At 39.5% G+C, this 16,775-nt stretch overlaps 1 protein-coding gene across 2 annotated transcripts in view; it reads right to left on the bottom strand.

The window, feature by feature from the left end:
- Wdr7 (WD repeat domain 7) overlaps nucleotides 1-16,775 on the bottom strand; it is a 277,721-nt gene that overhangs the window by 173,316 nt on the left and 87,630 nt on the right. The window lies entirely within an intron of this gene.

Below are 16,775 nucleotides of genomic sequence, written 5' to 3'. Positions count from 1 at the left end.
TGCCAGAAAACAGCCAAATGCTATCTTAATCATCGAGGCCACATCAAATGGTCACCAGTGCCAAATGAGAAGAGAACCTCTGGGCAAACACTAGAATAATAAAGCAACAGGCAGAATAACAAAGCCAGCCAAGAAGTTATCAACGGCCTGGCAAGCAAGAAGAATACAATCAGTATGTAACATCATCTTTTTAAAACAATATATGCTAAACAAACAATCTAAAAATTAAAAGGTTTTATCTTGCTCTCAAGGAGGTATTTTCAGTGAAATAGTTATATGTATTTATTTGTATAAAGACTACATAGCCTCAGATCACAATGAAATAGATTAGGTCATAAAATATAAAAATATCTTCTTAAATGGAACATAAAGAAACTAGTAAAGCGGTAAGCCTCAGAGAAAACAAAATGAGCAGGTTTGTGGAAAACAGTTAACTCAGTCTAGAAGCATGATAGAGAAGAATCAAACGACAGCAGACATCAAACGCATGCTCCGTAATGAACATAATGTGTCTCTAGGAGCATGTTATTATTCTACTGCATTACACTAATTAAATCTCACAATTCATTTTAAAAGCTATTCATATCTAACTCATGAGTTAGAGGAAAATGAAAAGTTGAATTAACTAAGGCTGCACCCATCATTGCCTCTGGCAGAGCTTTTAAAGAATTAACTTGCAGAACAAAGTTATAAAAAGACTAACTGAGCAGACAAGCACTATTATAACCAAGATATAAAAATAGAGAAGAGGATATAAACTTTATTTTTCAAGCCCACTCTACAAATAAAAACAAAGTATCTTTAAATTAGGCAGCCACTTTTAAAATAATAACTCGTGTTAATTGGGGGTGGGGGGGTGAGGGCAGGTCTATGTGGCCACGCCTGGCACAGCACACTGGATCAGAGACAACTCTGTAAAGTCGGTTACCTTTCCTCAATTGCACATGTTCCTGGGATCTGACTCCAGTCCTGATGCCTGTGCAGCAGGAGATTTACCTGATGTGCCCTTTTTCTGGGCTGGCAGCCTCTCTTCTTCTAAAACTTCTAATTCTTAATAGGCTCATAAGCAAAGTAAAAAAAAAAAAAAAAGTGATATACTAGGATAATACTTTAAACTTATAAATATAGTTACTCAAAACTGTAAGAGTTACCAATATGAACTGGTACTTGAAAACAAATTCATAAGGCTCTTATGAAAAAAATATTGAGCAAGTTCCTAGCAAAAAGTAAAAATGAAATAATGGTGATATTTCATTTCTCATCCATCACAGATATGCGGTTTCTTGGAATATGTTCAGCTGTAAAGGCTGCTGAAGGACAAAAACCTCACATAAACTACTGTTGAAAGTGCAAAACAATCTAATCCATGTGGAAGGGAAAAAAATTGGCAAGATATATAGAAATTTCACTTCTAGACATATACTAAGATAGACTATCAAAAATGAAGACATGACAAGTTTTTTCACTACTACCCTCACACAATACCAAAGACTAGACAAAACCAGAATGCCCATAAACCCAAATGCCAATTTAAAAAGATAAGCATAATTAAAAGATGTTATAAATATCTTTTTTAAGAAGATCAAAAAGAATAAGAAAAAAATCTCAATATCCAACTTATGTTTAATGACAAAAGCTAAATGATTTGGCTACTTATACACACACACGCACACACACACGCACGCACACACACACACGCACACACACATATAATTATGTTAAATTAAAACAGGTATAGAAGATAGAATAGCTACTTCAACAAATAAGCTTGGAAAACTAGATAGTATCTATAAGCAAGCATTTAAGTTGGATTCTGAGTTTATATCTTATATAAAAATTAATTCAAATGATTCAACTATCTAAATGTTAAGACCTAGACCCCTAAAACTATAAAGTTCCTAGAAGAAAATAAGAGACAAGCTTCATGGTATCATATCTGACAATGTTTTCTGGGGAATGACACTAAAGGAACACATAACAGAACTGCAAATCAGTAAACCACCAGTACCCTGCAGAGTCGTGAGCAAGAAAGGCAACTATGAAAAGAGACAGACGATTTTCAAACAATCGGATAGCATGTTACTCTACAGAAAATTTACATAATCCTTGGGTTAGGGATCAGGGTACACATGTGTGATGGCAGCAAAGGTAAGATCACTACTGCAACTTCTAGGCCATCCACATGTACGTGATGGGTTCAAGCCAGCCACAGTTACAAATGTCTCAGAAAACGGTTATAATTCAACACCAATAAATTCCAACATGATCCTAAAGTAGATAATGGGCACAAAAAAATACTTCCATAGAAGATATATACGAATAGTAAACAAACACAGGAAAAGATGCTAAACATGACAAGTAGCTAGGAAAGTGGAAATCAGAGCCCCAATAGCACTTCATGCCTTTTAAGATAACTGATATGTAAAGGGGGAGGAGTCAAGGAAAATGAAGAAATTCATGTTCTGTCCACTACTGGTGAGAATGTAAAGTATAATTGTTACAGAAAATATAAGTTTTCTTTAAAAAACAAAAACAGATCTACCCTTTAATCCAATAAATTCTTCTTTGCAATATAGTTTCAAAATAATTAAAAGCAAGATTGTCATGAAAGAGTAGACACCAATAATAATTCAATGATTACATGTATAAAATTGTATTCATATTCATCCAAAATTCTGAAAAACTCTACAATGCAAGGGACTCTGAATGGCATTTTGCTAAATGAAATAAGCCACTCCAGAATAAGGACGATGCCATTTTAATTTCTTCTCCTGAGAACTCCCCGTTCAGATCCAAGTCCAGGTTTTGGCTGGGTCATTTGTCCCCTTGACTCTGTTTGTTGAATCTGTATATATTCTGAAAAGGCAGCCTTGGTCATCTGTCCAGCTCCTAGATTCCCTCCCACTGTGGTGGCTTCCTCTTCATTCAGTGCTTTCCTTTGCTGCAGAGCAGGTTCCTAGTGTTATTTTTATTATGTCCCATTTGTCTTTTTTTTTTTTTTTTGGTTTTTCAAGACAGGGTTTCTCTGTGTAGCCCTGGCAGTCCTGGAACTCACTCTGTAGCCCAGGCTGGCCTCGAACTCAGAAATTCACCTGCCTCTGCCTCCCAAGTGCTGGGATTAAAGGTGTGCGCCACCACACCCGGCCCCATTTGTCAATTGTTGGCCATAACTGCTGGGCAAATGTCATATTCTTTAGAAAGAACTTTCCTACAACTACGTTTTCTTTCTTCTAGTAGTTTTAGCATTTCAGGCTTCACACCAAAGTCTTTGATCCATTTGAACCTAATTATAAGGTAGGGTGAAATACAGGGTCCTAATTCATTCTTTACCATTTGCTGTCTTTTCTCCAATGTGTGTTTTGGCATTTTTGTCAAATATCAGATGGCTGTCATTACCTGCATTCATGATTTGGTCATGAAATGACAACAAATGTCTTTCTGGTTGAAAAGAACTGACAACAGATGCTAATGGTACTCAGCAGCTTAGAGCCTGCTCTTCCAGAGGACCTGAATTCCATCACTCACATCCAGTGCCTGGCAACTGTATGAAACTCCAGGTCCAACATTTCCAATGCCCTTTTCTGAACTCTCGAGGCACACAACCCACATTGCCCCACACACCTATACACACATAATTAAGGTTTAAAGTATATAAGAAAGAATTCCTCAACCACAAACTTAATCCAAAACAAAACCTATTGTACTTACTCTAAATACTTAATAGGAAAAAATATATATATAACCAAAGTCTAAGCAGTGCACTTCTTAGAAAGGCACACAGATCAACTTCACACAGAAAACTTCACAGTATTTTAGAGAAAAAGAAAGCTACTCAACTTAACCAACTTAACATCATCCAATCAACTAAGTCAGAAAGTAATTATTACAACTGATTATGGCTATTATAAGATAACAATAGTCCAACTATAAAATGATAGTACTATGTATAATGAGGGGAGGCTCCAAAGCCAGAAATGCCTAATCTATACCTAACAGATGTGCACACTTTAAGTCAAAATAATGAAACATATAACAAAATATATAGGATTGTCAAAGTGTTCTGTGCTTCCAGGAAACAGCTTTTCAGACTGTACCGCAGGCCCATCATGGCAAGTAATGGTACTAGGTAAAAGCTATCTCGCATCTCTGTGAAGAGTGCTGCATTTGCTGGGGTAGTAGTAAGAAAGTATTACCCAAAAGATGATACACAACAGTAAGAGTCACAAAGAAACCAAAGTTAATCTGCATAGAAATAAATTTTAGTGAATAGTTGTCTGTGTATGATAAAGTTTGTACTGACTCTATGCTAGTTCTCCTTCCTCTACACTTTTAGTATAAGCACATACATGGACGTGGCATGTGTATGATACAGAAAATCATTTGTTAGAGCAAGATGGTATTAGGGAAGAGAACATCAAGAGTTTGGAATGGTTCTACAAAGGCTACAAGAGGTAAAAAGAGCAAGTAGATTTTGTTACACAAGAAATGCAGCATTTCTGGGCCTATGAGATAGTTCAGAATGTGAAGATGCAGCATTTCTGGGCCTATGAGACAGTTCAGAATGTGAAGATGCTTGCCACCAAGCCTAATGACCTGAACTAACACAGCAGAAGAATCACCTCCTGAAAGTTGTTCTCTCACCTTTCTCCCCAGCCCCAAAGACAGAGTGTAATCTGTTTTAAACCATTAGAAATGTTTATGAATTAAGAACCATCATCCTCTTCTTCCACGTCCCTTCTTTAAGCTGGGTGTCCTTTAGTCTAAAAACACTTCAAATGCAAGTGTCATTAACCTGTCCAAGTCAGTATAAGGTCCTTCCATAAGACTCTAAGAAAACCATGACTCTAGACTTGGCACTGACTATGGGGCAAGTTTTTAAAGCAAGCAATAAAAATAGGTAACAGTGGTTGCTTTCATCCCTAAATCAAGCAAAGAAAATCTCTGTAAGTGATGGGAAGTTTTATGGAATAAACAGAAAACATGTACAGGAAAATTACAAAACTACTAAGTACTGTTACAGATGGCTGGATTGGCATTTAACAGGCTGAAAGAAACCAGATCAATCTCAATCTTGGTGGGGTCAATTAGGGTGTTCAAACAAAAAGAAAATTTTTTTTTCTTCATGCTTGTGTGCTAGAAGTGCTAAAAAAAAAACATAACAAAGTCTGCAAATGCCATGTACAATGAATCCTTTAAAATATATATTCATATCAAAATATGATTAATAAATACATTAAGGGCAGGTAAATCAGCAGAACAACATCACTAGAGAATAGCAAAGAACAAATACTATATATTAAAAAAAAAAGCAGAGGAAGAGGGAGGGGAGAAACAGGTATGAAGGTAGTTGGAGAACTTTAATCCCACAATGTGTAAATAATACTAGAACAAAAACTACCACTAGCTATTACAATTACAGCAAGAATCATGGCAGCCAGCATGGTGCTGGAGAACAAGCTGACAGCCTTATCCACAAGTAGGGGGCAGACAAAGACAAATAACTAGGACTAGTGTTAGCTTTGGAAAGCTCACAGCCCACTCCCAGGAACACGCCACCCTACCTCCCAAGGCCCTACCTCCTAACCCTTCCAAAACAGTTCCATCAACTGGAGACCAAGCATTCATACATATGAGCCTACAGGGGCCCTTCTCATTCAAACTACTACAATTTTTTTTAATTAAAACCTCACTGGAACACTTGCTTTATTAGAAAAACATGTTCTAGTGTTCACAGGAATGTTTTATAAAGTACTTTATTTCCATTGGCATTATAAATTTTTGTCTTCAGCAAATCAGCAAGAGAATGATGACACAAATCAATACTATCTTCTTCATAGTGAGTGATCTTAGGTCATTTATTATCACGAAGGCCACTAGAACCTCAGCTAATGATATTACCAGGCATTCCCATTTAAACGTCACATTTAAAATAGTCTCCAAAGGCTTAAGTGCTTCCAAGCTTACAGACACTAGTGAAAGTGCACAAATATCTCAAAGGAAGCCAGGTCTGCCTCCTAGTTGTTTGAGCATGAACTGCAGATCGAGGAGAAGCCTTGCTCCACTGCACTGGAAGGAGATAGGGACAGACTTTCGAAAGATAAAAATGAAGAAATAACCAAAATCATTGTAAGGCCTCAGGTCTTACAAGTATCTCTGAAGAAGAGGCCCAAAAGGGATGAGATAGAGAAAGGCAGGTAAGGAGGCCTAGACTAGGAGGTACCACACTTCCTAACTGCTCTGGGGGTTGGGGGGAAGAGTGCTCCAATCTCCTTATCCTTCAAGCAGTCCTTTGTTCCTCGCTGTGGTACACCAATAAGGGTGCCTTCAGGGATCAGTAGCAGCCTGACCTCTGAAGCCAGCATGGAAGTGCTGGTGCTCAGAGGGATCCCTTGTATCACTCAGCTAACACTGAGAGCTCCCAGCCCACAGGATCACCATTCCACTGGGTTTCTTTTTAAGCCAAGTCTGAATAACCAACCTACACACACACACACACACACACACACACACACACACACACACACAAAATGCTTTCGTTTTTTAACTGGCCATTTTACTAGCTCCCAAGACGATGGAATACATAAAAGAAAAATCACAGAAATATTGAATAATGCCTCAAAAAATGTCAAATAGAAGGGATTTCCTTTTAAATAGCTATATATTTAAGTAGAAATTCCATTAGGCTTGTGGCCAAATACAGATAAGCAGAATCATTTATTGTTGTTAAATAGATTATCAGTCGAGGGTGTTTAAAATTCAGCTCAAGTCCCCTGACACTCTGGATGAAAGAGGAGGAACACATACCTAATCCCCACTGGAACACTGTAAACATATGTGACATATACTGTAAATAAATACAGTTCATCGGGAGGTAAAGCCTTTCTGCCTCCCAGTACACAGAAGGAGTTCAAACATATAGTACTCAGAGTAAGACGACTACAATTTCTTCAGATAGTTCTGAAAGAGCCACACCTTTTAATCCCAACTGACCTATAAAGCAGGAATTCTATAAGAAGTATTTAATTGGACTGGAGAGATGACTCAGCAATTAAGAGCACTGACTGCTCTTCCAGAGGTCCTGAATTCAATTTCCAGCAACCATATGGTGGCTCACAACCATCTGTAATGGGATCTGATGCCNTCTTCTGGTGTGTCTGAAGACAGTGACAGTGTACTCACATGCATAAAATAAATAAATAAATCTTTAAAAACAAAATAATTTTCACTTCATTTCATCTTTCAATTAGCATATTCTCACTTTAAAAAAAAAAAAAAAAAAAAAAGATACCCAGGATGCCACAAACCCCCAAAGAGGTGACCTGGGCAGACACAGCAGGAGTGAGGGCAGCACACAGTGCTTCCTCTGAGGCTCTGTCAGGCACCTTTCCTCTCACAGCATCTTTCTTGGCCAGTTCAGCCTAATGGAACACAGAACCACAGTGAGCTTCATTGCCCAGCTGCCCTACCCCCACAGTAGTACAGACATCGAAACCAGCAATTAGAAAGAAGGGAGCAGGAGAGAAATGAAACACTCAGTAGCAATAAACATCCATCACAACTGAAAGACGGGAAAGAGACAGAGAAGGAAAAGTTATAAGAAACAGAACTTGAAATGCAAAAGGCATTACCATCTCAGATGTTCTCGGTTGAGGGGTTGTTTGTGACAGTAAGCAAGCAGTAGCCACTCCACAGCATGGCCTGAAATGGAAGCCTCACTCAGAGTAAATGTCTTACACATGCAAGAGTTTTATCAAACTATTTTTTACCAAAAATAGAATTATAAGACTATTCTGAGCAACTATTTAGTAATTAAAAAAAAATCTTAGTATCCAGAAAAGTCATTCCCCTAACACCGTTATCTCAGAAAGTCCCAATCTTGCAAAACAAATGTAAATATATAAGAGAAAGTAGAAAGGATGGGGAGGAAGGCTATCTAGTTTCTGGCCTCAGAGCAGGGGCCAGACTCAATTAAATCACGTGTCAACCCCTTTCCAGTCTCTCCCACCTTCTTCCCACAGTGAATCCTGGCACTTGCTGCCTTGTGGAGCACATACTAACATCTGGGATAGTTCACCAGCTACACTTTCCATGTATCTGAAACACACATCACCATCTTATCTTCATGTCTGTTGTTGATTCACCCATATTTGTGCTCAGAGTCACCACTACTTTATAAGCATCAGAAGTAAGATTCCAAATCCAGGTTAGAAACAGGTATTACGGTATGGTCTATCAGAAGTCAAAGCCAAAACATTTACTGAACAAAGAAATTCTATTGTTTCCAAGGCTAAGTAAAAGAGGAGCCTGACCCTGTCAACCCAACATGAAAGGAAGCTGAAAAGGAGGGGACTCAAAAGGAACAAAGGATCAAGCTTCCTGATGACATCGAGATGTCTATCAATATCTGAGATGATAAACTTACAAATTAATACTGCGTTGACCAGCACTGTATAGGGCACATACTCGAGGAGATTTGTAATTTATATAATGAGAGTGAGGTTTATGTGACCAGTGTTTCTAAAGCTGGAAAAGACGAGCACTGTGAGCCATCAGAACACAATGTATGGGAAACAATTACACCTGTGACCTAATGCTCCACAAGGTCAATCTGTATTGGAGGCCAAAGGAAATCAGGACCATCAGCATTTACTTCAGGGAAGTCACTGACTGGAAGGAAGGGCAAAGGCAGGCATATTTCATAAACCAGGAGGTGCTTGACCTCATAAAAAAGTCAATTATCAAAATGCTACATTTACAATGTCACACGTAAGAAATACACAAAAGGAGGCTCTGGAAAACATCTTCAATTCAAAATAAATCTCAGGCAACATTTATCTTTATCTACATTGTAATTCAATGGTTTTAAAAAAAATAACATTAATCCCTATTTAGTAAAAGTACTAGAACTCTATAAAAATGTTTAGAACATAAAAGTGGTAGCACACACACAAACGATGACTCACAAAAGATGTTTGTCCCCATGTTGCAGATTATATGCAGTATTTAGCACTAGAATAGAGATCACAGTAAAGCTTTCCTTAAATTTCACATTTTTTAAATATTTACAAAGATGAAACCATGAATGCTGACTGGCTCACGACAAAACTGCACCACTTGAAGCATAAGTCACGTGCCATTCAATACTCATGGCTTACAGAAACTTGTGGCCATCAGTTAAGGCCAACGGCCGCTGCTTTCTCCTCTCTAGTGACTGCCAAGGCAGTGGGATAAGAAAATCTAAGCTATCAAAACAAGTACAGAAAGCAGAAAGGCCACGCAGCCCATGCTCGCTGCTTGTTCTGGGACCTCACTACAAGGGATGCTTTGCAAAAGGGTTTCACAAATGCTCTCAAGACCCCCAAAAAAAGCATCTGGCCTTGGCCTATGCTTTCCATTCTTTCACATAAACCCATATAAAGCTTTTTAAGGACTACTGTCCACCATTCCTACATAAAATATGGGGGATTAGCAACGTGGCCAGTTGGCATCATTTTACCCACAGTCCCTCCCCTTCCTGATAGTGCAGTTAGAGGAAGCTGCTACCTAGACAAGCTCTGGTCCTGATCTCAAAGATAAAGGGGTTGTCTCTCCCAGTCCAGAGCTCCTCAGAGAATTTCTTTTTTAATTAATTAAAGAAAAAAAAAACTTCTACAAAAATGTGCAGAACTTAGGCACTTCCAATATTGCTTATGTGATTACTGCAAATCTTTCAGTTGTTAGAATGGTTAATTCTAAGACTATTGATGATAAGTGGTGTACTTTCTAAGAGTTCTCATGCCAGAAATAGGTGCTGTGTTCATAAAACAGTGCTTTAAAACTCACAGTGATGGTTGGCTCCCCAAACCCTGACAGCAACGGCGGGGCGGGAGAGGCGTCACTGCAGGCAGGTGGACAGCAGGTGTGGGCAGTCCAGCGGCTGGCTGCATAACCTCCTGGTCCCCTAGGACAGCAGAACTGTTCGCCAGCCCTCTGTGCTCATTCCATGTCTGTTAAATGCTTTCTTCTCTTTTAAAACATCAGAATCCCTACCCCTTTAGCTTGCCTCTCTTTTATTAAAATAGAAAGCTTCCAATAAAAGAAAGTACACCTGAGCCTACTTACACTCAGTCAGCGCTACAGTCTAACGCTGATTAACATATTACATCAAGAGTTGATAATGAGGGATGTTTTAGTAGAATATATGACTTTTTTTTTCCTTCTACAAGCACACAAAATTATAGTAAAAGATACAACTCAATTTTTTTTTTTTTACGATCTAGGGTTTTTAAAATTATTTTATTTACATACATTCCAGTCATTGCCCCTCTCAATAACTGCTTCCATAGTTCCTCATTCCATTCTTCCTCCCCCTGAGCGGGTGCCTCCCCTTCCCTGGGGCCTTAAGTCTCTCGAGGATTAAGCACATCTTCTCCCACTGAGGTCAGACAAGGCAGGCCTCTACTACATATTTGCCAGGGACTTTGGACCAACCCGTGTATGGAGTATGCTCCTGGTTCATGGCTCAGTCTCTGGGAGCTCCCTAGGCTCTGGCTTAGTTGAGACTGCTGTTCTTCCTATGGGGTCGCCCTCCCTTTCAGCTTCTTCAATCCTTCCCCTAATTCAACCATAGGGGTCCCTGACTTCAGTCCATTGGTTGGATGTAAGTATGGGTGCCTGTCTCAGTCAGCTGCTGGTAGGGTCTCTCTGAGGACAGCCATGCCAGATAACCATTTGTAAGCACATCATAGCATAGCAGTGTCAGGCCTTGGTGCCCTCAACCCCATGAGATGGATACCAAGGTGGACCAGTCAAGGTAAACCAGTCAAGGTGGACCGCCTTTCCTTCAGTCTCTTCTCCATTTTTGTCCCTGCAGTTCTTTAGACAGGAACAGTTCTGGGTCAGGAATTCTGACTGTGGGTCAGCAACCCTGTCCCTCCACTTGAGACCCTAACTATCTACTGGAGTGGACTCTCGGAGTTCCCTTTCCCCGGCGTTGGGCATTTTGATTAAGGTCACCCCGAATGAATCCTGGTAGTGTGTCACCCCTCTAGAGGGCCCTCCCTCCACCTCCCACTCCCTGAGGTGGCTTATTTTCATTCATTCTCTTGGCCCTCCCCTCCCCCCATAACTGATCTGTTCCCCTTTTCCCTTCATCTCCTGTCTTCCACCCAGATCCCCCCCTTCCTCTGCCCTCCCCCTTAATTATTTCCTTCCCCCTCCTAAGCAGATCGTGAAGCCTCCTCACTTGCCCTTTCTGTCTGTCTCACTTCTTACAGTCTGTAGGTTGTATCCTGGGTATTCTGCACTTTCTGGCTAATATCCACTCATCAGTGAGCATATGCAATGCATGTCCTTTTGGGTCTGAGTTATCTCACTCGGGATGATACTTTCTAGTTCTACCTACCTGCCTGTAAAATTCTTGATGTCCTCGTTTTTAATAGTATTCCATTGTGTAAATGGACCACATTTTCTGTATCCATTCTTCGGTTGAGAGATATCGGGGTTGTTTCCAGCTTCTGGCTATTACAAATAAGGCTGCTATGAACACGGTAGAGTATGTGTCCTTGTGGTATTGTGGGACATCTTTTGGGTATATGCCCAAAAGTGGTATAGCTGGGTCTTCAGATAGATCTATTTCCAATTTTCTGAGGAACTGCCAGATTGATTTCCAGAGTGGTTGTAGCAGTTTGCAATCCCACCAGCAGTGAAAGAGTGTTCCTCTTTCTCCACATCCTCAACAGCATAAGCTATTACTTGAGTTTTTGTTTGTAGCCATTCTGATTAGTGTGAGGTAGAATATCAGGGTCGTTTGGATTTACATTTCTCTGCTGACTAAGGACTTTGAACATTTGTTTAAGTGCTTCTCAGACATTTGATTCAAAGTTTAGGTAATCAAGCATTACATACCTTTTGAAGTACTCAAAAATAGTGAACTCAAGGTGAAAAAATTTAATTACAAAAAGGAAAATATTTAAATTTCCTTAAGAGCAAACTACTTTTTTTAATCAACAGCAAGAAATAGCAAAGGTGAATTTCCTAACAGTTATTTTTCTGCTGCATTTTGTGCTGCAGTTAAAGAAGACTTGACTGGGAAGGACTCCATTTTATAGTAGTTCCAGGCAAACCCAGGGTCCAGTCTATTTCTTCTTACACATCTGCCCTCAGTTAAGATCTAAAGAAGCTGGAGAGAGCCAGCTAGAATAAACAGAGAGTAAGAAAAAATGAATTTTAGAATCTAGCAGTCACTTAAGTGTCTGAAGGACCTGCAGACAATTTTTCAGTGCCTTTAGCCTATTACCTCAGGTGAAAGAAAACAAAATACAGCAACCAACAGCAGTATCTACACTACCCGGCTATACTGGTGGTTACAGTAGAAAGCACAGACCTTGCAAGTGCTTAGCAAAAGTCTCAAACAGAGAAAGTTTGCAAATAGTGATGGGCAGCCTACCCTCAATGTAAGTTACCCTCCCTGGGCCCACTGACAGACTCTCAGAGCACAGGCACGGCTACGGCTGCTTTGTGGGATAGTCAGTGGCTAGCCTCTGCCTCCAGTTTAGTTTGCAGCAAAGCCTTCTCTTCTTCCCAGGAGAAAAATAAAATGGCATCAGACATAAATGATAATGGAGTCTCTTTTTCCAACCTGGTCCTACCTACTGTGTAAGTACTCTGCACTGTGCCTTTTGATGATTCTCATGCAACTTTATGTGCAATCACCGATCCGGGCTCAGAAGCTGTCTTCATCCTACAGCTGCTTTCCATACCCTTCTGAGACAGCCTGAGTTCCCGCTGAAGAAAGATGTCTTGAAGATACTTCTGATTATTTTTATAAGTTTTTATAATTCAATTTTCCTCTTAAAAGAACCTCTAGTGACCTGTTCTTGTGTAGTTTCACCTTCAGCCTACTCTAAAAAAATACTTCATGGTGTTTCTCCTCAATTGTGAAACATTTTAAAAATTATTTATGTGTGTGCATATATATATATATATAAATATTTTTATATACATAAATAAAATTATATAGCTATACATTTTATATACTTTATATATTATATATAAATATATAGTAAGTATAATATTATTTATATTACATATAATATTTATATATGATTTATATATAATATTCATATACACACATATATACATATAAATATTATATATACATATATATGAGTAGAGAAAGAGGGCATGTGTGTATATTTGTGTGTGTGTGTTTGTGTATGTATATATGGGGGTGCCACTATGTTGAGGCCAGTCATGCTTTCCCACTAAACAAAGAGCTCACTGATTGGTTAGGACACAGGGATTCTCCCATCTCTGCTTCTCAAAGACAAGGAGATTTACCTGAGGCATCTCCACAGACCCTTGAGGATGTTCTGTGCAGTGAGTGTTATGACACAGTTCATCACCAGAATCCACTTTCTAAGGGTAATGCTCACATCAGGAACTGAGAGTGTATTCACATTATGTATTCAAATATTCAAAAGGTAGATGGGTTTTCATTCTACCCTTTCTTTTTTTTTTTTTTTTTTTTTTTTTGGTTTTTCGAGACAGGGTTTCTCTGTATAGCCCTGGCTGTCCTGGAACTCACTCTGTAGACCAGGCTGGCCTCAAACTCAGAAATCTGCCTGCCTCTGCCTCCCAAGTGCTGGGATTAAAGGTGTGTACCACCACGCCCGGCCTACCCTTTCTTTTCTTTCTTTCTCTCTTTCTCTTTCTTTTTTTCTCTCTTTCTTTCTTCCTTTCTTTCTTTCTTAACTGTATGTTCTGAAAACTTACTTTCATTTTATTTATTAATTTTATTTTATTTGTTAATATATTTTATTTTACTTAGCAGTGCCGGGGATCAAAACAAGTAAGCACACTACCAAGAAAGTCACCAGCTATAAATGTTTATTTAAAAATTGTAAAAAGAATTTTAAGGCTGGTATATTAAATAAAGTGAACGCATGTTAAGGCCCTAAGTTATTTTTCTTGGGGGAAGGAAAGTTTATTAGTCTATGGCTTCAGGGATGCCAAGCAATCCTGGCAGAGAGGTCATGGTAGAGCTGAGCCGTTCACATCATGGCAGAGAGGAAACAAAGAAAAACTCTGAAACCCTGCCGAGTCCCTAGGTTTGGGTTTTGTTGTTGTTTGCTAGTGTTGTTGTTGTTGTTGTTGTGATTATTGTTGGTGCTGGTATTCTGTCTGACTCCACCCCCACCGTTACCTGGCAACACTCAGGTAGGCCTGGCCACTATAAAAGGGGCTGCTTGGCCCTTCCTCCCTCTCTTGTCTCTCTTACTCTCTTGCCTCTCGTCCCCTTGTTCCCCCTCTCTCCCCATTCTCTTCTCCCCTCTCTCCACATGGTCATGGCCAGTCTCGACTTCTCTACTCTCTCCCTCTCTCTGCCTTGCCCTTCCTCTAGTACTCTTTTTTTTTTCTTAGATATTTTCTTTATTTACATTTCAAATGTTATCCCCTTTCCTAGTTTCCTCTCTGAAAATCTCCTATCCTCTCCCTCCGCCCTGCTCCCCAACTCACCCACTCCTGCTTCCTGGCCCTGGCAGTTCCCTATACTGGAGCATAGAACCTTCACAAGACCAAGGGCCTCTCCTCCCACTGATGATCAACTAGGCTATCCTCTGCTACATATGCAGCTAGTGACACGAGTACCTGCATGTGTTTTCTTTGATTGGTGGTTTAGTCCCAGGGAACTCTAGGGGTACTGGTTAGTTGATATTGTTGATCCTCCTATGGGGCTACAAACCCCTTCAGCTCCTTGGGTACTTTCTCTAGCTCCTTCATTGGGGACCCTGTGCTCCGTCCAATGGATGACTGTAAGCATCGACTTCTGTATTTGTCAGGCACTGGCAGAGCCTCTCAGGAGACAGCTAAAACAGGCTCTTGTCAGCAAGCTCTTGTTGGCATCTGCAATAGTGTCTGGATTCGGTGGTTGTTTATGGGATGGATGCCCAGGTGAGGCAGTCTGGATGGTCATGCCTTCAGTCCCTGCTCTGAACTTTGTCTCTGTAACTCCCTCCATGGGTATTTTGTTCCCCCTTCTAAGAAGGGTTGAAGTAGCCACACTTTGGTCACTTTGGTCTTCTTTCTTCTAAGGTGGAAAGAACCCAGATGTCCCTCAACATAAGAATGGATACAGAAAATGTGTACATTTACACAATGGAGTACTACACAACTATTAAAAACAATGAATTTTTGAAATTCTTAGACAAATGGATGGATCTAGAGGATATCATCTTGAGTGAGGCAACCCAATCACAAAAGAACACACATGGTATGCACTCACTGATAAGTGGATATTAGCCTAGAAGCTCAGAATACCCAAGATACAATTTGCAAAACACATGAAAATCTAGTACTCTCTTACCTCCCCTCCTTACGCCCTGAATAAACTCTATTCTATACTATACCATCGTGTGGGTGGTCTCTCAGGAGGATGGGATGCCTCATCATGGGCCTGCTGAGGCACCTCCTTCCCCCATACCCAGATAGAACATATTCTTGTACTCTTTCTCTTTTTATGATCCCAACAACCATAGACAAGAATATTAATTATATTTTTAATTTTACTTTAAAAGGTTTTAGAAATTCACTCAATAAACATCTGGTACTCAAAGAGAAAAAAGTTTTAATTATGATATATCATGTTATGTGAATATGTGACCACACTTCTCTCAATTACTTATTTACTGAGCAAATCAATAATGCTTACGGTGAACTAAGTACCAACCTTTACACCTAACAAAGGTCAACTCACTCCGCTACAACTCTGTGAGGCCTCCTATCGTCTTGATTTTTAACTAAAAAGATGGAAGCTCATAACACCTTGGTAAAGTCCCCGAGGTCATGCACCTGATTACATCTCAGGGGAGCACAGCTGGCCTGGCACTCAACTCCACTCTAACACTTACAAACTTCTCCCAATCTTATCCTTATTTGCTTTTTGGATGGCACATAAGCTGCCATCACAACACAAGATGGATATGATGCGGGTAAGCACTTCTCTACATGAACAACTGACAGTGGACAAAGTCTGGTTAAAATCCAGGGTTTCGTTATATAAAATGCAAACCCATTTAATGGTAAATTTATTTTTTAAAGTTTAATCAAGACTCTTATGTTAAAAACTGAAAGTAGCCAGACAGTGGTGGCGCACGCCTTTAATCCCAGCACTTGGGAGGCAGAGGAGGTGGATTTCTGAGTTGGAGGCCAGCCTGGTCTACAAAGTGAGTTCCAGGACAGCCAGGGCTACACAGAGAAACCCTGTCTCGAAAAAAAACGTAAAACAAACAAACAAACAAACAAACCCCAAACCTGAAAGTATCTTACTAACAACGTAAATCAAAATAAAATTTTAATTATTAACCTTTTTATTTTAAAAAAGCAAAGACTGAAATAAACTGAGGAAATATTTTTATTAGAGAGGGGAAAGTGATGGTGCCAAGCATAACCTTTCCCCAAAGCACACTTAACCTAACACATGAGGACAAAAAATGCAATTTGTTTAAATCATAGTCATTTGAAAGACTCATCAGACACAACTCCTGCCAGTTTTCTCTCCTTCCTTTACACACAGGTGTGACTTTACTGGATCTTTGTTTTTCAAGAATTCATGAAATCTTAACTCCACACAGGAGCAGCTTGGATTGTTCTTTTCTTTATTTCTTTTCTCTCTCTCTCTTTTTTTTTTTTTTTTTTTTTTTTTTTTTTTTTTTTGGTTTTTTGGTTTTTTTTTTTTTTTTTTTTTTTTTGAGACAGGGTTTCTCTGTGTAGCCCTGGCTATCCTGGAACTCACT

The sequence above is a fragment of the Mus pahari genome, chromosome 15 (genome assembly GCF_900095145.1).
Source record: "Mus pahari chromosome 15, PAHARI_EIJ_v1.1, whole genome shotgun sequence".
NCBI classification, from domain to species: domain Eukaryota; kingdom Metazoa; phylum Chordata; class Mammalia; order Rodentia; family Muridae; genus Mus; species Mus pahari.
Note: the sequence above shows the minus strand (reverse complement) of the source record. Positions and strands in the feature narration are given on the sequence as shown.